This window comes from Poeciliopsis prolifica, unplaced genomic scaffold, assembly GCF_027474105.1.
Source record: "Poeciliopsis prolifica strain line A6 unplaced genomic scaffold, Auburn_PproV2 SCAFFOLD051, whole genome shotgun sequence".
Lineage (NCBI taxonomy): Eukaryota > Metazoa > Chordata > Actinopteri > Cyprinodontiformes > Poeciliidae > Poeciliopsis > Poeciliopsis prolifica.
This window is the reverse complement of record NW_026562426.1, coordinates 2721499-2747817: the sequence shown is the minus strand read 5'-3', so window position 1 is coordinate 2747817 and position 26319 is coordinate 2721499. Positions and strand designations below refer to the sequence as shown.

General features: G+C 40.0%; 1 protein-coding gene across 6 annotated transcripts in view; it reads right to left on the bottom strand.

The window, feature by feature from the left end:
- nrxn2b (neurexin 2b) overlaps window positions 1-26319 on the bottom strand; it is a 686688-nt gene that overhangs the window by 653396 nt on the left and 6973 nt on the right. The gene's annotated exons all lie outside the window — the stretch shown is intronic.

Genomic DNA, 26319 nt, shown 5'->3' with positions numbered 1-26319 from the left:
ATTTATTTATTTGTTTGTTTTTTTGCTGCAGCAGCAAGACAAACAGTCTGACTTATCCCATCATTCAGTGTGACAGGAGTTACGATCCTATTGGTGTCTCACAATATGACGTTCAAATGCTGTATGAATTTTGAAACTGCACACTCTGTGTGTATGTGTGTGTGTGTGTGTGTGTGTGTGCGTGTGTGTGTGTGTGTGTGTGTGTGTGTGTGTGTGTGTGTGTGTGTGTGTGTGTGTGTGTGTGTGTGTGTGTGTGTGCACTTTCGTGCACCTGTGTGTGGTTTAGAGATACATGATACTTTATCATCTTGTGACTTGAATGTTTTTGGTAAAATATTGTGAGGAAGATTTACTATTTTCCCCTGACTATGTGTTGTCATCTGTCATTCTGAAGATTCTAAAAATCTCTTTGTAACTTTTCGCATTCATCTGTTCCAGATGTCGGCTTCTAATACAACAGGAAACCGTCCAGCAGACTGAATATCTTATTGGCATGCAGTAACATGTATTGTTGACACTTGTGGTGTAATAACCAAAAACCAACTTATTCCAAACAGTCCTTTGGGGCTTTAATTATTCATACACAACTATTGGCATCAGAAAATGTTTGCAAAATATTGTGCTGCCTGCCCCACTGGGGAGACATTTTTACCAGCATGTGTAATAAAAGCTTGGCAGTTGAACTAGTTATTCTCTCCAGTATAATTAGGGCAATTATTTTAGTTTCTACACATATAAACAAAACTGATTATTGCTGATGAAAACTGAATTCCCCATCACTTTTCAGTTGCATGATGTCTTTAACATGGTGTTTAAAGACTACTATGCATTCTGCATACAAGCCCTGCAAGTACACTGAAAGAAACGATGAACCCCACTAAATAATGTAAAAAGAAAAATGTTGTGTTTATTCCGTTTCATATTCTGCACAAAAGCTTTGCTTTGAATATGAATGTCCCAACATTTAAATGTGGCTTTCAACAACTAAGTAACTTTTTCAATCCACTTTTCTTTCATACTGAACACGAGAAGACATAAAACTAAACACTATCAAAGGATAACGTGAAAAAAGATAAATGTTCTACTTTTACCATTTCATTCATTCATTTAGAAATTAAATGTCAGTGTCAAACCAAATGCTTAGCTCAGAGCTAAATGCTTTAATAATTTAAGCATTTAGTTTTAACAAATGCATTTCAAGCTAAATATTTAGATTGCTAACCAAAATTTTTCTTTAACCTTTATTTGATTTAGAATTGCATATTAAACTCCAAGCTAAGCTCTTAGTTAGCTAACCAATTGAATGTCAGTGCTAATTTAGCTGGTTAGCTTGCTAACTTTTACCTAGCTTGCTAGCTAAATATTTAGTTTGGAGGTAAATATTTAGTTTGCTAATTAAATGTTTAGTTTGATTGAAAAATTAACACCCCAGTCTTGTTTTCTTCCTATAACAGACTAAAATACCCAAATTATTACTGGTCAATTTTAATTGCATGTGGCTAAAAACTGAACCCCAAAAGACACTTTTAATTGACGTTTCTAATTGACGGCAGACTCCTACAGGAGAATTGTGTCACATTGTGGAAGAAAGTTCTCATTTATTTAACCGTTATGTTACCAGGTACATTGAAAAACGGAACAGGTCGTCCATCTTCAATATATTTTCTTAATTGGTCAAAGGGAATCAAATTGAGTTTATGCAATTTATTATGCTTGTTAAGTTGTCAAGTTAAACATAAATAAAGTCAGCTTGACAAACTTCGTCCGATCACCAATGAAGTTGAGGTTTGAGCCGCTTCTTTGTCCATCGAGAATAAATTCTCATTTTTAACAACAATCTATACATGCCAAGAATCACAGCATTTTCCTTTTTGTTGCATGTTTCAGAATAGCCATCCAAGAGATCTTGAATCATAACAGGAATGAATATAGTCAAAGTTAGCGTTGCCTCAACAGTTGCGTGTTGAGGAGCTGGCGGAGGATCGCCGGCCAAGGACACAAACAGTCTTGGACTGCAGCTTCCCCACCATCTTCTCTCCATCTGCCACATGAAACGCATTAGCCAAAAGCACAAGTGTTGAGATGAGTGTGGCCTGGCCCCTGTTTTTGGCCATTAGGCATTTGATGAATGTCCTGGGGAATGTCACACAAGGAGGGGCATGTCGCCCGAGCAGCAGGAAGCCGTAATGACTTGCTGCAGTTCATATAAACAGATCAGTCAAACCAAACGGTGCCAAACTGTGGGCAACACATCCAAAGGAAAAAGCATGAATGACTGATAACCGCTGATAGAGCCCAGGCTGATTTTGTCTTGCGTAGTAATACTGGAATTTTTTTCTTTTTACTGTAAAAACAAAATCTTATCAAGTATTTTTTGTCAACTTTCTAGTGCAAATCTCTTAGTGTACTTAAAATAGGCCAAAATTCACATGCAAAGTTTTCAGCAAGATATAGGAGATTGTTTTAAGTCAATAATTCTTATAGATTTTCTTTTGAAGTGCTAAACCCACTACCAGATTTTTTTCCACAAAAAAAATCTGCTGCTTGTTATTTGCTAGACAAATACTTGCATTTTTGCAACTTTTACCTTTCCGATTAAATTAAACATAAAACACACACTGGTTTTCCATATTCTGACTACTGTGCATTTTATTTCCTTTGCTGATGCAGAACAAATTTAATTGTGATTCAAAACTCACAAGATGTGAAAAAACACAAATCATCAACAAGTCAAGACAGAAAACGAGATGTTGAGAGAGAGCCAGAGGAATGAAAAAAATAATAATACTAAATCACAAGAATCTTCTTTGAATATCAAACGATTCCATTTCTTTACCATCGCTCCCCACTTTCCCACTCACCTATGAAGGCATTTCTCCTTTTTGTTCTGTGCAGTTTTGCCTTTTCCTTTCCTCCTCCTCCTCTCCAGATGTGTCATCAGTTCTCATTTATTAGCATAACTAAAAACACTGCTGCATCATTAAAATGATCCTAAAGGGCTCAACAATGTTGTGTAACAGATAAGTGCAGCCGCCCAGACGTGGGGACTGAAGAAGAGGGAGATTTCTCGAGACAACCTCAGGCGTCATTTGGACTCGCGCAAAAGACTTTCACTGCATCGGCGTCCTAATTGAAAAACGATGCCGCTGTTACGATGTCATCCGATCCAAGGCCGAGCTTACCACACTTCACTCCTGGTGGTTTTTCACATAGCCTTTAAACGTCTTTAATTGGTCTGGCATTTTTGTGTCTCAAATTCCACAACTTCACTCGAGATCCACAGGTCTGATGAGCTCACTCATGCAGGTCCGTTTCACATGACCAAGCACCGACTCCATAAGACTCAGACATCCAGCGCACACAGCTCAGGACCTCAACTGACAACAATGATCTACTCATGCTAAATTACACACACACCCACACACACACCCACACACACACACACACGCAGATGCACTGCATTTGTGTGCTTTTCCGTCAGCTGGGTAAGGCTTCGCCATGTGCGTGAGTGCGTGCAGACTTCAAAAACCACAAGCGCAGCAGTGTCTGAGCATCGTAACGCTTTGGACTCGTGATTTAATCCACATTATGCATGCCGGTGTCCTCCACGGCATCGCCGTTCCAAACCGCAGACAAATCAACTGTAGGTCATTACAAGCGAGCGCATTACTGCAGCCGCTTTATGCGAAGCAGAAATGCATCTTAAGCACGTTTTGGTGTAGAGCGCTGCAAGGATGAATTAAAAAAGAAAAATGGTGATAGGAGGCGGTGACTAAATGCAAAAAGGGATGACATGCAACCTACAGTTTTCCTTAGACATCCAGCACCACGGATGTGAGATTGTTAAAAAAAAAAAAAAAAAAAACATGCCAACCTCAAATGCAACTGTAAGAAAAACAGAGGTTACAGATGCTATACTTTAACTACCTAACAAGAGTAACAAACATTAAGCTGATCTTTGTGATTCAATTCTGAAAAGCCTTTTTAGTTTCAAAGTGTAGCAGCTATTTTACTTGTTCAGATTAACGCACAGGAAGAAAAATAAACACATTTTCTTTCATCTCATATCTACAACTCAGACAAATCAACAAAGCCGCTTGACCTCCAGACACAGATCTTGAGAAAGCAGCCATCGCAGTGCGACTCAATAAAAGCTTTCACTAATTAATTAAGTCTTCACATTCCAGTGGGCAGATCTGTGAAGAGAAACCTTGACCTCCAGACATTCTCTCAGTTCTAACAAAAGAAAGCTCCTGTTTCCTGCCTACATGGTCTCACCCAACAATAAGTGGTTAGAGATGAACGTACCCGCATGAACTGAGTCGCATGCAGACAGTAATGTGACCACATTGATTATTTTCATTGTAGCATAATTCCTCTGGGAGCGCTAAAGCGCCGAAGGCCAGGAAGTGAAACTTCACTCTGCGTTTGAGCAACATGATCGAGAAAAAAGTTTGACATTAACGACGAGCGACCGGAGAAAAGCCCGAAACTCTGGATCCCGACGTCGTTCTGAACCGAACCCAACGTTATAGTCTCACCGCATGGGGTCGGTTTGTGGTTCAGCTGATCAACAGACTGATGGATCAATCACCAATCAGAAAGGCTTCTTCTTCTCTCCTTGGACGAGCTAGTGAAGGCAAAAGGTTTAATGAGACATTCTGGTCTTCAGTAAAAGCAGAGGACCAAGTAAGTCTCTGGAAGTGTGAGACTGGAGCAGAAACGTCACAATCAGCATTATGGAATTTTTCTGTATGTCTATTGTGCTTGCATCTATACTTTTAAGGGTAAAATATGCATTTTGCCAGCATAATGCTCAGCAGAACATATATTCTGTTGTAGATTTTTGAATCAGATCCACAGCGTAGTCCGCCGTCTGTCCGTGGTTCAGTATGAACGGGTTCCTGCATTCAGACCTGGGAAATGCCAACTTCCCAGTCGCCAAAAACAAAAAAACTAACAAAAAAAAAAAAACAGACGTAACTCCAGCTGCCCCCGGTTACAACTTGTAAGACATTTCAATATGGCCGCTCCCCGCTTCAACTGTGCTGGAAACATGTTTATTTTTCAAGACAAGCATGCAAGAGTGCGTCTAAAATCAATGCTGCATGTAGCGCCTGCAGCTCTAAACTGAGCAAATCAAAACGGTGTCTGCTGAAGGAAAGCAAAACTTTAAAATAACATTTGCAAGACATACTCTGCAAGCAATTGTTGAAATTCCCAATTCTTAACTAGAACAGTGTTACCTGGAACGCAGCAAAGCAGAAATAAATACTGCTAAAGTATTCTAGTTTTGAGAGAAGTCTGGACATTTTGTCAACATCTAACAAGGTATGTCTGTTCACATACAATAATTTGAATTCAATTGCCAACTAAAATGTGTACCTGCTGGTAACATGGAGGGGAGAAATGTTACAGGAATTGTTCTCAACTCTAGTCCTGGGAGTTACTTTTTGTTTATGATGTTTTCCTGCTGCAATGCTTAGAGCAGGTCTTAATGACGATATAGTGTTATCAGACATTAGCCGTGTTTAATACTCACTCGATCCTTTCAATGAGCTTTGATTAGACAGATTTAAGAGTCTTTTTTTTTCAGAGATCACATTCAAATTATTCACTTAAATACTGTAACTTAAGAGCTGAGCTGACAAACATTTTACGAGCGGAAGTCGTCTGACTGGAGAGCAACGCTGCTATAAAAATGCATGCAAAGTGAATCGCACTGCAAGAGGAGATCATGGCATGAATGCACAGATCGCGTTCAATTCAACATTTTCCCTTGATGGAACTTCAAAGTTTACGTTGTTTGACAGAGATCATTCTCTGTGGTTTTACTTTACTTTGGCAATAAAGTAAATCCAGCAAATGGTTTGGTAAGGATTTATCTCCACAGTACTTTGGCATAACACAGCTGAACTGGATGATTACTTTCAAACATTACTCTAATAGATTTAGGTAGGTTGCCATGTCTGTGGGAGCTAATGGAGAAAGAATATTTCACTTAAGTTTGGTTTGCAGTCGTTCTTGTCTTCCACTGTCTGCTGCTGAACACCGTCACCGTCAAGCCGGCTGAGCAGGAACGAAACATTTCATGCAGATCCAGCAGAGGGTTCAGGGTTCACTTTTGGAACCCTGAACCCTCTGTCTGTTGAACAATTTCTGTTAGAAATCTCGGAAATTTTCTTGTTGGAAAGAGGTTTTTAACATTTTGCCATTTAAATATTTGCTTAACAATGCCATGTCCTCTTCACAGGCTGAATCTAATTCAATGAATTTTCTTAAGCGGAACAGTTAGCACGAAATATATAGAGAGCCGATCATTTGCATTTTGGTGCCTCTAGGAGCCGTAAAACAACAGGATTATATTGACTGTAACTGTTAATTCATGTGTGAACACAGAGTGGGTCTGCTGTCTGCTGTACTGTTAATCCCTCTTTCATTCCCTTCTTTTAAAAATAAAAAAAGATTAAACAACACAGCCATTAGGAGCTAAAGACACGTGAGGAGAAAAAGGGCAGTGAAAATGGATCAGAGTTGAGGATTACTGAATCACAACAGGACAAACTCTAGCTCACTATTTAACTTCCTCTTTTAACCTTTAAAGTAAGAATATTCATCTGAAGAAAGTTACATTTTGGAAACTTTTGTCGCACCTTGATAAACTCCTGAAGTTGTGCTGAGATACAATGCTGTATCTAAGCATATTTCTGGAAAGTTGAAAGGAAGGAAGAAGTGTGGTAATAAAATTAATGCTATAAACAGGAATGACAGCTGCTCTGAAATCTGTTATATCTGTTATATATTGTGAAAAATTCCAATTTCTCCCAATACATATGTTTTTGTATGTCGTACAAAAAATGTTTTATCTAGAGATTCTCTCTGTCATTAGTAAAACAGAAGACATTTTATTCTAAGATTATTATGACTCCCTACAAACTGCTGCACTGGTTATGATCACAATAATTAATGTGGCAGACTTTATGTTCTGTAGACGTCTGGAAGATTAAAAGAGAAACAAATGTTTACATATGGTGAAAAAAAAGACAAATCCCTTTGCAAAAATATTGATATTTATTCTTACTCTCATTGTACTGCTGTCCTCCATTATTATAATAATCACAACAATATTTTTCCTCATAACGGTAAATGATGTGGTTTGACATTTTGGAAATAAATGAGCTAAATGGAAATGCCAATGTTGAAAAAAAAAACAAAAAACAAAACTGTTTCGCTGCTTAACAGTTTTTTTATTTTTTTTTTTTTGTTTGTTTTTTTTTTTTTTATTATTCTGGCAGTAGTGAAATCGGTATAATCACAAAATTGCTATGGAAACATTTTTTTTCGCATCACACGAGTCAGGTGATCAACAACAGGATGTTGTAACTGTCAAAAGCCGTGAAGAAGAAGAAGACAGGAAGAGGTTGGAGGACGATGCTGCGTTGTGTTGTTGGACATGAACAAACTTATTCAGGTGTGATTTTAATTGTGTTTCTTATTTAACGGAAACAAAGCAATTGTGAAATTGTGTGGATTATTTAATTTTTTTTTGCATTAGCAAAATATTTTTGGACTTTTGCCAACGTTTGTAAGGGAAATAGATCTGTACTTCAGTCAGCCGTGTGACGGCTCATGTTTAACATTTTAATTGACGGTACACGGTAAAAAGCTTTGTTTCCCAGGATTTATCCAGCATCTTTCTGCCCTCGCTTTCTCTTCCACTTTGCCCCGGCGTGAACACGACCATGAGTGATCGGCTCCTTCTAATGTTGCCACATTCTGTCACCTCTTGGTGACTTATCGTCTCTTTTCTCCCTCTCCCTACGGAGCTCCTGACCTCTCCTTTCTCCTCTAATAGGAATGGATGATGGCTGCAGTCTCCTCCCTCCTTCACATCACTCTCTCCCTGCACACACACACACCCCTGGAAAACACACACAACCTACAGCTCAGCGTTCCAGCTCTTCCTTTGCAGCTTTAGGGTTGCCTGTTAAGATTTGCCTAGAAGGCGGGGAACCTGATTCCACCACCTCCGCCAAAGCATTTTAAAAATTAGCTTATTTAATTTGAAGTGATGTGAAAGTCGGGATTGGCCAGCAAAGAATCCCACAATAGATTGTGCCACCACCAGCAGCAACTAATGAAACCAGAAACTGTTTCAAAACAAGTCAGTTTCTTTGTATGCAAGTAGTTTCTAGTTGATGCCTGCCATAGAAATGTATGGCAGATACCTATTGTTCTTCACCTCTAAATAACTGCCGCTTCCTACTACCGTTAATGTGGCCCGTACCGCTGCGTGGCCCCTCACAATATATATATTAAAACGTGCGGCAACAAAAGTAAAAGGGGGGCTATTACTTTTGTTGGCATTTCGAGTAAATGTGGCGACATAATTAACAAAAAACAAGCCAAATTCAAGTCAAAACAAAAGACTAACTGACACAAAACAGAGACAGTTTCACTCAAAATAAACAGAATTTTGTCTCCCTCTGAGCTGCTCTTTAGAACTACAGAGATGGCAAAATGTCAGAATTACAAACATGGTGGAACAACTGATATAAACTCATCTCTGAATAGTGCTGTTTGTTATATCTTATATGCATATCATATAGTGGTGGCAAAAGCAACAAAAAATCTAGTGTGCTCTGGACTTAAGATGGAGTAAATGCACACATATTCATGACACACTTTGATTCAATTCATAAATTTCAGTACCGAACAATTTGCTTTATACCAGGCGAGTCTCTCTAACCCGAGAATGTGAACCAGGACTGGGCTGATTCTGTGACTTGAAACTCCTGGAGAAGATTCATAACTTATAACTTATAAGTCTGAAACAGGAAGAGGTTTGAAAACACAGTCTGTGTGCTACACTCAAGAGAGAGATTCATTCGATGCATTAAAGAGCGATGTCATCACTGCTGATGTCATTGTTACCATTGAAGCTGAACATTCTAATGGTGCATTCACATCAAACATGTTTTGAGAGTCAGGAGATTCTGGTTTATATTCAAAGTCTATGTGGAGTGTCAGATGCTCTAGATGTGTCAGACACTCCAACAGCCCAGGGAATTAATTAATCAATTATTTAATTTATTATCATTGTATTATTATCCATCCATCCACCCATCCATTTTCTTTCACTTATCCGGGGTCGGGTCACAAGGGTAGCAGCTTAAGAAGGGAGGCCCAGACTTCCCTCTCCCCAGTCACTTGTTTCAAACAGGAATAACTAGAAAAAACAGGAATAACTAGGAAAACCAGGAATAACAAGGAAGTACCAGAGTCTCCTGGCAGCTGGAAATGGGTCAGCTGCTGCTTTCTGAATTAAAACTGGTTCTGCAGGAAGATCTGGATTCCCCTCTTCCAGGGGAATCCCAAGGCATTCCCAGGCCAGCCAGGAGACATAGTCCCTCCAGCGTGTCCTGGGTCTTCCCCGGGGCCTCCTCCCGGTGGGACATGCCCGAAACGCTTCATCAGGGAGGCGACCTGGAGGCATCTTGACCAGATGCCCGAGTCACCTCAACTGGCTTGTGGAGGAGCAACAGCTCTAGTCTGAGTCCCTCCTGGATGACAGAGCTTCTCACCCTATCTCTAAGAGTGAGCCCAGCCACCCTACGGAGGAAACCCATTTTGGCCGCTTGTATCCGAGATCTTGTTCTTTCAGTCATGACCCAAAGCTCATGACCGCAGATGAGGGTGGGAACATAGATGGACTGCTAAATCGAGAGCTTTGCTTTTTTGGCTCAGCTCTTTCTTCACCACAAGGGACCGGTACAGCGCCCTCTTCACGGCAGACGTTGCGCCAATCCGCCTGTCGATCTCCTGCTCCCTTCTCCTCTCATTCGTGAACAAGATCCCGTGACACTTGAACTCCTCCACTTGGGTCAGGACACGCTCCTCGACCTGGAGAAGGCACTCTTCCCTTTTCCGGCTCGCAACTAAGGAGGCACTGATCCTCACTCTGGCCGCATCACAATTGGCTGTGAACCGCTCCAGGGAGAGCTGCAGATCACGTCCATCAGGACTGATTGATTTGAGAAATCAATCATTTTCTCAAGTTTTTTGAGTTCTAGTTTAACATCTAGATTCTGCAACATTGGAACAGTTAAAGACAGACTTACAGTAAATCAGCACCCACCAGTTTTAACACCTTTTCAACAAATCTGTCCCCAACAGTTGAACTTCTGAGTTATCAGTTAGTTGAACCAATGCTGTAACAGTTTAGTTTGAGAACTCAAACTGTGACTACTATGACCCCACACTCTGTCTTGGGCCCAAAGGGGAGCAAACAACTCCAAAACCCAAACAGAGAAGCAGTCAATGTAGTTTATTACATTGAGTCCCTTTAAAAGCGTCCTCTTGTCTCCATAAAATCTGGGGTTTAATAATTGCCCGTCAACAAAAGTCAGCAGTTAGAAGCCACAGGTTGGTCTCCGCTTACGATGCCGTTTCTGGTCGACAGTCCAGAGCTTTTGGGTTGCTAAAGGGGGAAAAAGAGGAAAAACAACAAACCCAAAACAATCTAAACATGTAAATCACGACAAGAAGTAGAAGTAACGAAGAAAAACACAATCATATTTTCCCCTGTACATCTTGGCTCTGAGACATCATCCTTTGTTTTCAGCAGATTGTCCAGTTCTGAGCAATCTGACGGACTTACAGTTAATCAGCAGCCACCAGTTTTAGAGCCTCTTCAGCAAATCTGTTCCCAACAGTTGAACCACTGAGTTATCAGTTGGTTTGAACTAATGCTGTAATAGTTCAGCTCTCAAACCGAACTGCTACAGGATTATTATCAATCCTGTAACAACCACAGTAAGAAACGACGTGACATATCCCGTAACTTCTGCCGTACACAGCTTTTTCCTGCAGACTGTTCTCAAAGCCTTTAAAGGCCTTCTTCATTTGTTCCTGCAGCAGCTCCATCATCTTGGCGCTGATGTGTTCGTCCTTTGTTTTCAACAGGTTCTTTAGCTGCTCGACGAGCGCCTTGCTACACATGCTGCTCCGCTTCTTCAACGTTGTCGCAAATTTCTTGGGGATGGTGAGACCTTCTGCCATCTGGTCTACCATCTTCTGGACGAGGGCAGTTTCCTCTTCGCCGAGCTGGTCTAAAGTTTTCTAAAGTCCATCAGCAGCCCGAGCTCCAGATTTGCTGCGAACACCTTCAGTTTTTTTCCTTCCAGTACCTTCTCCATCAGGTCAGGAACATCGAGACAGTTGAAAAATATTTGTTTTATGTTCGTCTCTCTAAAAGTCTGCCCGACACGATTCCAGTGTGAGAACTCTTTGAACTTCTGTTTGTTTGTGAGGAGTCACTGAAGGAGACAGCGACTCAAAACCTGTCAAAGCCTTTGTGATGCCTTCATTCAGTGACGTCATGTCAGTGACATCACAGGGCATAACGCCTGTCAAGTCTCCTGTTTTTGGCCGGGAGATGAACCTGCGTATTTCGGCCCATTTGAGCTCTGCTTGTCTTCTGTCGTTGAAAGAGCAGTGATGTTTAGTTCAGGTCAGAGATCCCAAGAGTTGTGGCTCGCAGAATTTGAATGATGAGAAGCACAATTGCAAGTCCACCTGTGTTAAAAAAACCCAAGAAAAACCAACATTTTTTTGATTGGTCTGGTGAAAATCTTTATTGAAATCCAATGAAAATGTTCATCAACTCCTCCATTAGATGAGAAGAGGAGATCAAAGTTCCACCACGGTGATGTAAAAGACACCATTGATAATTGAAAAGCTTTCTAGCAACTTTATTACAACTGACGAGTGAGTTGTTACAACTCATACAGAGTTGTTATGTATGAGGCGCTATTACTTTTTTCCAATTTTGCTTGGATAACTTTTTTCCTTTAAAAAATTGGGTGTCCATCATATAACGTCGCCTGGCCATATCTTGTGACCTCTTCACCTTAACTCATACCGTCCCCCTCGTTCCTTTGACTCTAACCTCCTGACCCCCATGAGAAACAAACGACTGTTTCTGCCCCTGTCCCGTCCCTCTGTCTCAAAGTGTCAGGAACTCCAACTACCTTCAAATCACTACCCAGAATCCACCTGCTTAGTCTGGTCTATCGACCAAAACCCCTTTTTAATTTTCAGCTACTTGCTTATATTATCTGTCATTTTTCTTTCCTTGCAAAGTCTCTTTGAGATTTCTAAAAAAAAATGCTATATAAGTTTAATGCATTATTATTAGTATTATAGTTATTATTATTAGTAGTAATGCTTGTGAACATGACTTATTATGTGTTTGTTTGTTGTTGCTTTTGACCAATAAGATTCACAGAATTTCTGGTTGTGAGATGATAAAAAGTATCATTATCTGTCTCTGCCTTACTGTGCAAGGCAGAGCCCTTTTATCTTAAATAAGGTATTTGCTATTTCTCTTACTTGTTAGCCGTGTTTAGTATATTGAATGGAGTTAGTCAATTATACACATCAAGCAAGGGGTGGTCCACATGCTACTGCCAGTATTCACGCAAAAATTAACATATTTTTAAAACTGGCATAAAATTACTAACATGGTTCAAGTCCATGTTACTCACATTCTTTTTTTTGCTAAGCTTAGCATTGATGCTAATTTTTAGAACGCTGGGTCCAAACCGACGGTCACACTTTGGCAGGACCCGGTTAAATTTCTTCAGGAATTTTCTAGGCAAAAAATGTTCTTTCTCAAAGCTTTGAAATTTATCTACATATACAAAAAAAAAACAACTTTGTGTGTTTAAATAATAAAAAATACTCAGATTTATAAAGTCAGTTTAAATTACACTCACTAAAATGGCACAAGATAATGTTAATCAATTTTATGAAAACTGAAAACAATTTAGTTTGTAAGGAGAACTAATTAGGTTTTACAGTGTAGCAAGAGAGCGATTTATGTATCTGTCCACCATTAGGAGAAACATTTTCTTCATTTTTCCAACTCTTTTCGGTTAAACAACGTGAAGAGGTTTCTGTTTTTCCCTCCGTTCTGAAATACCTGAGCCACTTCTGATGCCAGAGTAACTTTCTTTAGGCTGCAGAGGGTAGATACTGAGGGAGATGGAACTAACTGACAGCCAATCTAAGCTGTTGTCAAACCACAGCTTGTACTCTCCACCTCCACCGAACCTCATTTCCTCCATCTCCCTCTTTTTTTTTCTTTCCCAGACACAGTTCGATTAAAAAAAGAAACCATTTTTACTTCCATTTGTCCTCCATTTTCATTTATAACCCCTGCTACACCGAGTCACTCCCGCTCTTCCTCCTCATTTCCATTGCCGCACCTGACCGCTCCTCAGCTGTTTTATTGTCATCGCGTCTCTTTCACCTTCACCTACTTTCTCCACTCTCTCGGCCCGTCACTCGTTCCATCAGACCTGACGTCCGAGGCCGAGGCGGCGCTGACGGCGGTGTGTCTGCGCTCCAGACTCGCTGTGCTCTGTTCTTGAGCTCTGCGCATCAAAGTGTCTCCAGCTTTCACTGCAGCAGGGCTATGAGACAGGAAGTGGGCGTTTTCTGTGCTTCAAAGCACTACAGAACCGACAAACTACTGAAGAATCGGTGAATATAATGCAGCGTTGATACGGTCGTGCAGAAAAACTCAATTTGTATCGCTGGCCCAGTAGGGTCAAGAGAATCCAAAAGTCATAATGGCCTCAAACTACAAGACAGTAGATATAGATACTTTACATTAGGGGAGAACAGCACAGGTTTAAAGTTTTATAGTGATATTTTGTGGTAATATATTGTAAAATAACTATTACTATCACAATTTATTGCTTATTTTTTTAGGTATCTGCATGACTGTGACTGTGTGTCACAGTTATTGCAGCCCCCAAAACACAAATGCTGCTCTAGAAAAATATTCCCCTTTGCAACGTGGCTCTTTGGGACACCACATTCCTAAGTGTGATTTTTATCATCTGCATTCCCTCATATTTTCAAATTCATTCGTATTTATTGATGGTTTCTTTGAACAAGCAGCAGAGAAAATAGTAAAATTAACAATCCTGATGGTGTTGGGGAAGTTTAAACATCAGTAATTGGGATTTATTGTGAGCGATAAATCAAAGCTAGAAAATTCTTGTAGAAATTTAACCGGGGCCTGCCAAAGTGTGCCCTTCGGTTTGGACCCAGGGTTCTGATACTACAAATTAGCATCAATGCTCAGCTTGGCTAAAAAATTACAAAGTATCATGGAGAATCACAAGAATGTTCACAAACATGGACTTGAACCATTCAGTATGAAAGTATTGTATAAGCCAAAATTAGTCAAAATGCTAATGTTATCATGAATATTGACAGTAGCATGTGGGGCATCAATAGCATATTGTCTATAATTGACTTCCTCCATTCAGTATACTAAACATGGCTAATAAGTAAGAAAAAGAGCTAATACCTTATTCAAAGTAAAAGGATTTAAACAGTGATACGAGCCGCATTCCAGGAGACGGAAGAATAATAAATAACTTGGTGTTTTAGTCTAATTTTACCTAATTTTATTATTTATCCCTCTTATCTTGTTAGATGTATTCCCATAAAAACGATATAAAGATCTGTAATTGTACATTTATTTCAAATTCTCTTAGCAGTGAGGACTGCAGTTAGCATTTTCCGGTCTGTGTGCAAGATGATTTACATTCCGATATCTGCTCCTTTAGCATTTGAATGGTCTCTGTTTACTGTGCTGTCAGCTGTTCTGGCTTCTGGCTCACCTTTGAGCCTTCAATCTTCAACATGTTGCCAATTTAATGCCCAGGATTGGTCACCTCCTCCAGGTCTTATTCATTGTTTTTAACTGCACAGTCCAGATCATTCTCCTCTATCTGCGTCATTAGTGCTACTGTATGGCATTTTTCAAGCAGCAGGTTGAATTCACATGTTCAATTCCAATGGTCTCAATGACATCAGCAGTAATGACATCACTGCGATACCACAAAGGAATCTCTCTCTGGATTGCAGCGCACAGACGTTTCTCCGACCTGTTCCACACTTCTATCGCAACAGATCACTCGACATGAAACAACAACTGATTACTGATGAACATGAAGCTTTTCCAGCTGAGCTTTCATGGATGAAGATGATGGAGCTCAACATCCAAGTCAACTACGCTGTCCTTTGTTTCGAAGATGACAATGGCAGCCCCATTGAGCCGGAACATAAAGCAACAGAGATCCAGGGGGAACCAAGTCCTTCCGGCGACTTGGGAAGTCCAACAATTATTGGAAGTCGAGCAGGAAACAACTAATGAATTTTCTCATCCCTTGTCCTACAAGAACGATTGGAGTGAAGAGACTAGCCAACACATCAGTGATCTCACTAGGCAGGTAGATGATCTGAAAAAAGAACTGCAGAATAAAACTTTTGATCTCAATGAGGAAAGAGAGCGAAGGTCTAACCTAAGAGAAAAAGATAATGTAGGGTAATCGTATTGCACTGCCTAAGGCAGTGCACTAGTGGGGAGCGGCGAAAGGCTAATGTTTGTGCTAATGTTAGTGACCTAACCTGAGAGACCTTAAAACTACAGTGATGCGTTTTGTAGTCGTAATCAGCTGCTCTGCCCTGCTGTGTTCTGTTGCTATGGTAATGGATCCTCTGCCAGCTGTTAGTCAAACAGGGGGAAGCAGAATTCTACATCTATTATGAGTGAAACTGACTCTGTTTTGTGTCAGTTAGTCTTTTGTTTTGACTTGAATTTGGCTCGTTTTTTGTTAACTATGTCGCCACATTTACTCAAAATGCCAACAAAAGTGACATCTCCAATGCTGGGACCGAGCTGCACGTTTTTATATGTATATTTTGAGGGGGCATGCAGCGGTACTGGTCGCATTGACGGTAGTAGGAAGCAGCAGTTATTTTGAGGTGAAGAACAATAGGTGCCTGCCATACATTTCTATGGCAGGCATCAATTATTATCATAAGAAATTTATCACGACGAATGATAAACAATACAATAACCGCCAAACTCTACTTTACAACCAGTCTGAGCTGAATCATATTTAATAGACATGTAAGCAGGTTGCATGGTAACACAGAAGGTAGAACTGTTGCCTAGCAGCAGGATGGTTCTGGGTTCGAATCCCAGCTTGGGGGCCACTCAGCAAAGGGATAGTGGCAAAAATCTGAAACGTTCAATAGGTACACAGCTAATGATGAGTTTTTGTGCAACGTGCACCACTGAGGATTCCATCTTCTAATCTCACATAACTGAATTCCGTCCTGCACAATCCCATGCATGCAGGGGGGAAAAAGGCGATGCTGCACGCGCCCTCATTCTGCACGGTAAACAGAAGTGCTACGCCCCATAAATCACCAAAGTATTTCCTCTGCTGTGAAAAAAAAAGTTCTGACGGTGCACATGCCATCAGACACAATTTATGCACTTGGAAAGAGCTTACATAGATATTCTGCGGCTACTTTAAGTGCACTAAGAGGCTCGGGCTTAACATGGCGTGACCTCATCGCTGCATTTACACCGTGACCCGACACGAAACCTGCAGCCCAAACGTCGGCCGGCCTCCAGTCAGCACTTCTTCCGCTGAGCTTTGATTACACCAGAATATACTGTGCCCTTATTTAAGATACATAAACCAGCAGCACAGCAAAGCTGAAGGCAGCAAGCAACTCACCACTGAAGAAAAGAGAAACATAAACAGAGGGAAGCTATGGAGAGCAAAACCTCAAAAGACTGATAATAAGAAAACACCTGCATGTCAACCGACTTCACCTATCAACAGATATTCACAGATACAATATTAATATCTGTATTCCTGATATTGAAAAAAAATTCTAGATTGGTTATAAACTCTACCTGATCTGTTCAGTCTATTTCTATGCTTTGTGCTTTGAGTGACGTCACGCTTCATTATTGACCATTGCACTGGTCAACAGGCAAAAACTTGTCTGGGGTTTTTCAACTGTTTTAGGGTTATGTTGCTGAGTTGAATCCTAAAATTATGTTGGTTTTTCTTGATCAGGTCAACGTCCTGAACTATGGACCAACATGAGCATCAAAATGCAGAATTTGTTCTCACATCTGGACCAGTTTCCTGAGCATCTGATCAATGAGTGACGAGCAGAAGGAGAGATTCAATTTACATGTACTTACCCTGGTACCCTATTAGTGTTTATTATAAAATTTACAGAAATACAAGTTTGTAAGATTTAATTTATTAAAACAAATTTTTTCTCCTAAAACCTTCTTTGCATGAGAAATGTTAATGGAAATAAACTGATGATCTCACAAAGATGTCATCAATTTAGTCAGAAGATCAGATTTCTCTAAATCGAAGTAGAATAAAACCCTGAATTGATCGGGGGAAAAAATGGATGTCACTATTTCAGTGGTGCAAAAATAGTCCTAATTCAGTTGAAAAATCGTAGACAACTTCCAAAAAATATATTTTTGTCACCCCGTGTTATATTTAGAATCCATAATTGGCTTTTTGAACCATTTAAATGTTTGTTGTACTTGATTCTTACATTTTTGGCAAATCTAGTCCACCTTTTGTTAGTTTCAGTTCCTTTATCATTCGTTTTGCATTAACTCTTATGATCCTAATTGCACAAACTCAACACAGTAAAGTTGTTTTAACATGTTTGACTAATAGCTTCTGAAGCTATTGGTGTATTTATGTCTGTTTATTTATGTGAGAAACATTTTAAGTCAATCCATCACTTTTTTTTCCTGTATCGGATTGGTGCTGATACAAAGCCTCCGATATCTGTATCGGTATTGGAAACACAATTGAAAAAAGTGAATTCCTACACAAAAACACAACTTAAAACTCCAGACATTAAAATAAAAACAAAACAAAACAAAATAAAAAATAAACACAAACAACCCTTGGCTTGTACAGAAACAAGCCTGACTGACTGTTTTCATGGCTGTTTTCCTCCTGAGACCAATACTTGCCATTAACGAGTTGACATATAAGCACTGTCAGGGAAATAAACAAAGGGGTCAACCAACCGATTTAACACAAACACACAAAACACACTTCTAATTCATCATGAACAGCACTATACAGCAGCATTCTCTCTGCAGGGAGATGCTGCAGTCTGTGCTACATAGATTTGCATTCACACACACAAAGTAGGAGAAGAGTTGTGAGAAAACGGTGAAAAAAAAAAGCTCATCTGGGGCAAAAGAAAGAAAATCCAAAGTGCTGAAAACCTCTTAGTGCTTTGGACACAATTGGCTGATTTTGACAGGAGACAGAAGAATGGAGGCAGAGATTGTCCAGGCTCTTCTCTGCTGCAGACCCTTATACCGCTCTAAGTGCACAGAGCCGATATCCAGATCCGCTCAGCCGTTCTGCAGCTCTGTCACATCGCTTTCCAGCTGCACTGCACGAGAAAAGCAGCTGAATGTTCCTGAGGAGGAAAATCTCACCGTACGGAACCGACTTAATAAAACGTAAGGAATCAGAGAAAACTGACACCTTTTGTTTGTCATCACACAATGGATCGCTCTCTCTCTCTCTCGCTCTGTCTATCGTCACACAATGCTTGAATCAACAGCGAAGCGTTTAGCGTCCAAATTCCACAAAGCGAAAGCTGTGTGAAGCCTGCTAAGGGCCGTTAAGCCCACATTGTTCTGTTATTTCCACTGTTAGCCGCTGAAGCTCACAACCGCAGATCTGTTCGCCGTTATCGGAGAATAAAGAATAAGCAAAAAGAAAAAAGAAAATTACAGTGAGGTTGGGAAAGTGGCAGGCTTTGTTCCTGCCTCGAAAAGAATGAAAGAAAAGTAAAAAGCAAAACATACTTGAAACAAACACATAATTGCCGATCAACAATGTGATTGTGTTTACAGCTGAAGAACAAAGTGGTTTGGATTTGGGATTTTGATCTGACTCGGTGCCTTTATCAGAAGAAAACCGAAAACAGCTTCCGTGCCGTGCGCCGCAGATGGCATGCATGCATAAGTGAACATCTGAGGCATGGCTTTATTAGAAATAATGCTTTACTTTCCATTAACACGGCGCTGCCTATTGATCCCGCCAAGAAGATTTCTATTTAAAAAGTTGCCGGTTTCATGTTCTCCCAGGCTGCAGTGATGAAATATGAGAGCGAGAGTTTACACCGGACAAATCGATGGCAGAAGTTTTGTAGCACAATTAATAGACCCGGTTGTAATCCTTTACTGATATCAGACAATTCTTTGTATTTGAGAGTCTTCTCAGTTTTTGTCCCCTCTTTCTTTTATCTTTAAAGGTAAAGGAGAAAGAATTAAGTAAAATCCTTAATGAAAAGAATGAAATAAACACTTGATATTTTATAAAGCATGAAGGCTCTGCGTGTAGCAAATACAGCTGAGGGGATTTGCAGCAGCTGACACAGAGCTGACACAGAGGTTAGCTGATTAGCTCCATGATGCTCCATGATGAGTCCACCAGAACGGTCCAAGCCGTTCTGGTGGACGCTGAGCTCTCCATGGTGCTGAAATGACTGACGCTCTGAGCGGGCAGGCAGAAGAGCTGTCCACACCAGTAGTGCTGAAGTACCAGGAACGAAGCGTTTTTGAACAAAGACGCTTCCTTTCATGGACAGTTTTGGTCAAACTAGACAGACAAAAGGTTTTGGTGACCACAGGCATGGAAATAATCGGGGTCAAAAGATTTTATCGTAATCCATGCACCAATCAGGTGCATTCACATTACCAAGCAAGAGTTTTCATTTGTTTTATGTTATTTTTTAATGCAGTTTAATATGGTACACCAATGCAAAATGATACAAAAACAGTTTGTAGATGTTTTTGTATTTTTTAATTTTTTCAAAAAACACTGAAGTCCACTTTATATTCAGTCCTCATAAGTAAACCACTGGAGGCTGAACTTTCATTCTAGTAAAAAAAAGAAAGAAAAATAAATGTTTTCTTCCAGAATGAGCCTATAAAATTGCACCATCTACTATATGAAGCTACTATTTTATGAAGCTACTATTTTCTCTACTTTTGGGTTGCACAGCCAATCTGCTCTATGACAGTGAATAGCTCTACCGGATTGGCTGCTTTGCTAACATCAGCCAATAGCATTGCACCAAGGCGTTTCATTTCCTAAAGTTGCATTTTTAAGAAAATATATTTTACTTTATTATTATTATTATTATTATTGATTTATTTTATTATTTGTATCTCACGACTTCCCTTGTAGGATTGAAATTGTCTTGGAATGTTTTTTGGTTTTTTTATTATTTATTTTTTTACTCTGTCTGTCATTATTAATTTGCGAGTGCTATGTGTAAAACTGATTTTGAACTGATATGCAATGTGAAAGAAAAAACATTCAGTCCGCAGGAAAAAATAAATAAATCACCAATGCTGAACCATCGCACGTCTCAAATCTGTTTAGTCAGGGAAAAAAAAAAAAAAAACACGCAAAAAAAAAAAAAAGCAGGAAAAATTATCCAAAATGTACAATGTTTTCAGCTATTTTTTTTTTTTTTCCTTTTTGTTTTTTAGAACACCAGAATTGAGAGAGAGTCTGAGTTTTGTTGGACAGGAGAACAAAACACTGCTTTGTGTGGACGCTGACTCGCTCCGGGCCACACAGGTGTGACTAAGTCTTATAGATTCATGGCTGATGGCGCAGCAGGGTTAGCGAAGGGAGAGTGGGTAACTAGAGCAGAGTGCATGGCTTGCAGATAGCCGCCTCCTCGGAGGATATGGCTCGGCAAGAGTGTTAGCTTTCGATCAATAATACTCAGAAGAAGTTTGATAGGGCTTTGGAGGAGCACACTTTGGGGAAACCTAAGAGCTTGGTGGAGTTTCTGTAATCTGTCTTTGTTTGCCATGTTTCCCTGATCTCCACTTCTTTTGTTTTGTTTTCTCTCCTGGTATCTGTCCTTGAATCTCTGTCAGCTTTCCCATCAACATTCGGCTTCTAAGCTTGCAAGAACGATGGCAGCTGTTTCCACCCTGGCTTGTTAACCAATATGCCCGGAACTAAATTCAGAAATGAAAAGTAATGTGTTTATTTATTTATTTATTTTGTGGTTCGTTTGTTCGCTATGTTTGTTTTTACACAGATTAAAACGGGCGGTGAAATGATCTGGCAAAGGTGAGACAGAAACCCAGAGGGAAAAAAACCAAAAAACAAGAATGGGTTCACATGCAATTCTCCTGGTATTATGCTGGATACACACAGTTGCATTTCTACCCATAGGACAATCCATTGGCTTCTATTCATTTTAGTAACTAATTTTTGAATAACCCAGACCAGTAGTCTAATTCTAACCTTACATCATATTTGGTTCCCATAAAGCCTTCTGGTTTCAGAAATGATCCCAAGCAATATAGCTAAACAAGAACACACACACGCACACACACACACACCCACACACACACACACACACCCACACACACACACACAGTGAGGAAGTTGGAAACATGGAAGTGCTAAACACTCGTGATTAACACCACTGATGGGAAGAGTGGCTCTAATCCCCAAAACAACCAGACGTGTATTAAAACTCATTTCTGAGCTGTTATTCCAGAGAGGGGAACTTCAGACTGAGAGTACAAAAACATCTAATAAAAAAACAGAAAAAAAAGTACTGTATTTATTTGCTCTGTTAATGTTTTCCAGTGAGGGACCAATAGTTCAACTATACCTGAACAATTTGTGCAGAACAATGAAGGAACTAAGCACCACACCAAGAAACAGGCATCCAATAAACAAAAATAGCAACAATGCAGCCCAACAATGCATATCCAGCAACATATCAACAAAATACACAGGCAACAGCGAACACTATTGATTTATCAGCAAGCCATAGTGCTCAAATAGCACATATGAACAACTGAAAGAGAAAAGATATAAAGTTTGTATGAGAATGTAGGCTAATAGAAAGTAACACTCTCACATTACTTGTATAAAGTCCACAGGTTGTCATGCTCAGTGCTAGCTGTTAGCCACTCGTCGGTGTGGGTTTTCCGTTATTATTTATTTATTCATTTACGTATTTATCCATGAATTAGCGTCTTAAAAACGGCTATTTTGACAAGTTTGCAACTACGTCAACTGGAGTTGAAGCACCAAGTTCACTACAGTACAGCAGGGGGAGCTCTTCACTTACAGACTGTATGTCCATTTCGAATGGCTGATAATTCTGTCAGCCATGCCTACTATGGCCTGTTCCATGGGGTTGGCCTGACGAGGGGTTAGCCGAATTCGTACAAGCGGAGCCGCTCGCCAGATATGTTTAAGGCACTTTTTAAAAGCAGGAAATTAAAGCGAAAACCCAATGAGCCCAATAAGCCATTAAATTACAGATAAAACTAAAGAGGATTCAAACATTTTGCACTTCTTTTCAATTTTGTAGGAATTTTCAGAGACCTGACAGCCCAACACTGATGTTTTCTAACTTATTCCTTATTCCAAACATTGCTGACTTGTTTTAAAAGACAGAAGCATGCAGCTTTAAGAAAAAGCAAAAAACAAAATCAGTGGACATAGAGATAAGTTAAAACCCTGTATGAACATATACAAATCCATTTGTTTGTCTTAACAAATTTCCAATGATATGAATCGAAGTGAATGAAGTGAAAATAAAAATGTTTTTAATCCCTGTAGAAGGGAAATTTTGTCAACAACTTTATAATTCATTTAATTTTTGGCTTTAGATTTTATTCTGTTCTCACTCATTGTTGCTGTTTTATTTTTTATTTAAAATGTTTTGTACTTCCAGTGTGGACTTTCTTTCAGGGATCGAACCTGCATTTTTATTAATATGTTGCCTAAAAATGGTCTCAAAACATCAACATTGCTACAATTTCATTTCAAAGCGGCTTCATTGTGACAAGACAGTCATTTGTTACAGTCAACACAACAACGTTAAAGAAACAGCAGCCTCTGTCAGCAGTTCTTTGAAAATGTCAGCCATAACAAACCTTTTATTAAGTCTGGAATTAAAAAATAAAAAAGCTGGCAGCATTTTCAAACCCAGCCAAGTTTTATAACAAGACATAAGTTATTATAAGTCTTCTAATTTTCTGCTTGAAGTCTTGCTTTTTCTCACTCTCTCGCAGCCTGAAACACGAAACCACAAAGATTATAGTTTTCTTTCAAAAAGCGTTTTACGTCACTGTGCTCTTTGAGCTTCATTGCGGCTCATTTCGAGTGGAAATAGCCCCATTTCTTTTATTAATTAAATCAAATTTGAACAGAAAATAACACCAGAGTGTGCTGTGGACGGTGCTTTTTCTTGGTGCTTTCTGTGACCTGAATGAAGGCAGTATTTTGAGTTTCCACACTTTTCGTGGTCAGCTTTCATCGGTGCTGCCACTCAAACATTTCCACTGGGTTGTTTCTCAGGAGCCATTGTACTTGAGGAAAACAGTTTTCATGGAGTTTTTTCTTCCTTTTTTTCCTTTTCCTTCTTTTGTTGTTTTACATCAAAGACAAATGTCATTCAGTAAAGTTTCCACTTTGAAATATTTATCTTAATTACTGCCACTCGACTGAATAAAAACACATTTATGATTAGAATTAGACTGCACTTTGTTTGCTCCATTACCTCCCAGTTGATACAGAGGAAGTGCGTCTCCAAAGCGCAGCATGGAGGCTGGCGGCCTGCTCACGGCTCACATCATCACCACCATCCGTGTTTTCGCCGATTTGTTACAAATGCTTGACACGCAGTCCTGATAAAACAGGATCGACTGCATTAGAAACTTCTAAATGACTCATATTTTGAGTCGGCCACGCAGTGTTTACGCCGAGTGATGAAAATCAATTCATATTGAGGAGTTGGTTTAGTATAGATTTTGTAAGCTCGTACAATTTATCATCCAAAAGAAAGAAGTTTAATACAAAAGCTTATTATGATTATGTTCATTTTATATTCAACACAAGCTAGTGCGGTTGATCACATAGGAATTTCTTCCTATGTCAGCAGTAGAAAGCCGTTTGTACTTTGGTTAAGCCTCGTTCAGGGTGACTAAGTAGACGAACTATAACTGATCCACCTTCAGCAACCAGAAGCAAACACCTAGAAACCTCAGTGACCATTCAATCTTACCACGCTGCTGGTTGGACTGGAACAGCTGAGCGACGCTCTGTAACCGGCCTCAACCCTCTACCCCCCTCCCCCCCCCCCCCCCACACACACACACACACACACCTCTTCCCACCACCTCCCACCACCCCACCTCCTCCTCTTTTTCCCATTATTCTGACACATTTAGCCTTCACACATTTCATCTCTGCATTTTCTCCTTTTCAAACGTGTAAAGTGGCGGCCAAGTGGCAGATCGCCATGATTGTGACACGGGGCTTCGTTTGCTCCTGACAAATAGGACGATAAGAGAGAGAGAGAGAGAGGAAGAGAGAGAGAGACAGAGGAGCGAGGAAGGGGTGTAGAGGTGGTGCAGGGGGATGGAGTGGGGTGATGTACATCGACATTAGAGAGGCTACTAAAAGCTGGAGCAGCAGCATTTGATCCACAAAGAATAATGAACAACTCAATAAGCGAGATGAAAATAGTTGGTGCTTGAAAGCCAAAAACGCAGAACTCCAAAAACAGCAATAAAGCAAAGTGGGACTGAGACAGAGTGCACGTTGTTGTTGTTTTTTTTTCTTATCTTTGAAATTTTTTTTCTTCAATTTATTTATTTTTCTTTGGACCCCAAATCACTCAAAACTGTGTCAGCGATGATCGTTCTATGCATTTCTCTATGATGGACTCATTGCAACAGAGAGGACGGGTAACTCTGTGCTCAGCCCTTGGCTCTCCGTGTGAGAGTCAAGTAGATGGAAACGCTCCCTGCTCCTTCGCCGCACCCCATCTGCAAACACATCGGCAAAAACACCCCTAAACACTAATGGCAAGGGAAGCTTGATTAAGGTCCACTGAGTTTACCACACCAAAACGAAGCAGAACCACCTTTTCTTTTTTATCGTAATAAACCATGGTGGTCTCCCTGCAACAATTGTGGCTTGGGGAATAATCGCCTCTCTTTCTCTCTCTTTCTCCATCGCTCTGTGGAGGAGGGGTGAGCATTTGTGTGAACGCAGCAGCAGACACCATCTCAATATCATGACCTCCAACCGCCTCCAGGTGGCCCCCTGTTGCTCCGTTCATTCCTCCTCTGCGTTAGGCCCGTTTTCAGAGGTTGAACAGAGAGGAAGAAGTGGAGAGGCGTAGTGAGTCTATTAATAGCAACACTTCATAATGCAGGAAGAGGTGAGAAGGCTCTTTAGCTTTCCTCTAAATATATGGACAAAAAGCATGCGGGTCTCTCAAGCGCTGCCCTCCAGGGGTCAGATAACTGAAGTGCTGTTTGGAGATTCCGAGCTGTTCTGCTGAGATGCAAGACAGAAGGTGGGCGGCGAAGATGAAAACAGAAACAAGAGCCGCGACGGTCTCTGCTGGTGGCACGCCCGAGGATGCCCCCCGCTGGCCTCGGTTCAACTCAGCTTGAATTCTTTATGAACACGACGACAGCTCACCAACCAATATCTGCATGCTAGCATGTTACTCTGGATGCTAACAGGCTACTTCGTATGCCGCTTTAATCTTTTCAGAGCCTGGGTATCTAGCTCCAAAATTCAGTTACTGAAAAACATGGGTACACCCTGGACAACTCATGTACAGGTCGAAGGTCAAATAGGAGAAGCATATAAACCTGACAGGCCTTAAATATCTCAGAAGGCCAGATTAACACAATATATGCTACAGAAAATGCAAAAAATATGCAAAAATCTGAACATTTCAGCAGCAAAGCAGTGGAATCATCTGCCATACTGTAGGAAAAATGTTTCTTTAAATTAAATCATTGATTTATCATTTACTCATTTGACTTTATATTTCTAGACAGACCAGTTTCAGAATGACACGACATATTGACCTTGTTGCTTGCATCACTTACAGTATGTAGGATGCTATTGATGATCATAAAAATGTATAAATAATTGTAAATTTAAGGATGAGAATGTGAGATTTAAGTGGCATGAAATATGGAAATAATTTAGGTTTGTCTGGCGTTTGGAGATTTAAATATTTATAAGTTTATGAGTAAAAAAGGAGCAGGAAAGATCATGTAACTTCTGTCTGTGTCTGAGCCCAAAAGGCTCGACTGGGCAGAAAGCAGAAAGCAGCAGTGATGACTTTCGGGGGTTCAGCATAGAATCCACACCAACATTTTAAAGAGACAGTAACATGTATTTTCCAGAAACCTAGTGTCATTTTATAACGCAATCAAGTTAACAGCAGTTATAAAAATGTTGCACAAACCAAATATGACTTTTAAAACATTTATTTGTTATTTAACACATGGAAATTTGATCTGTTGCTTTGAATCACTATTTCCAAAAAAAGTTTGTACCT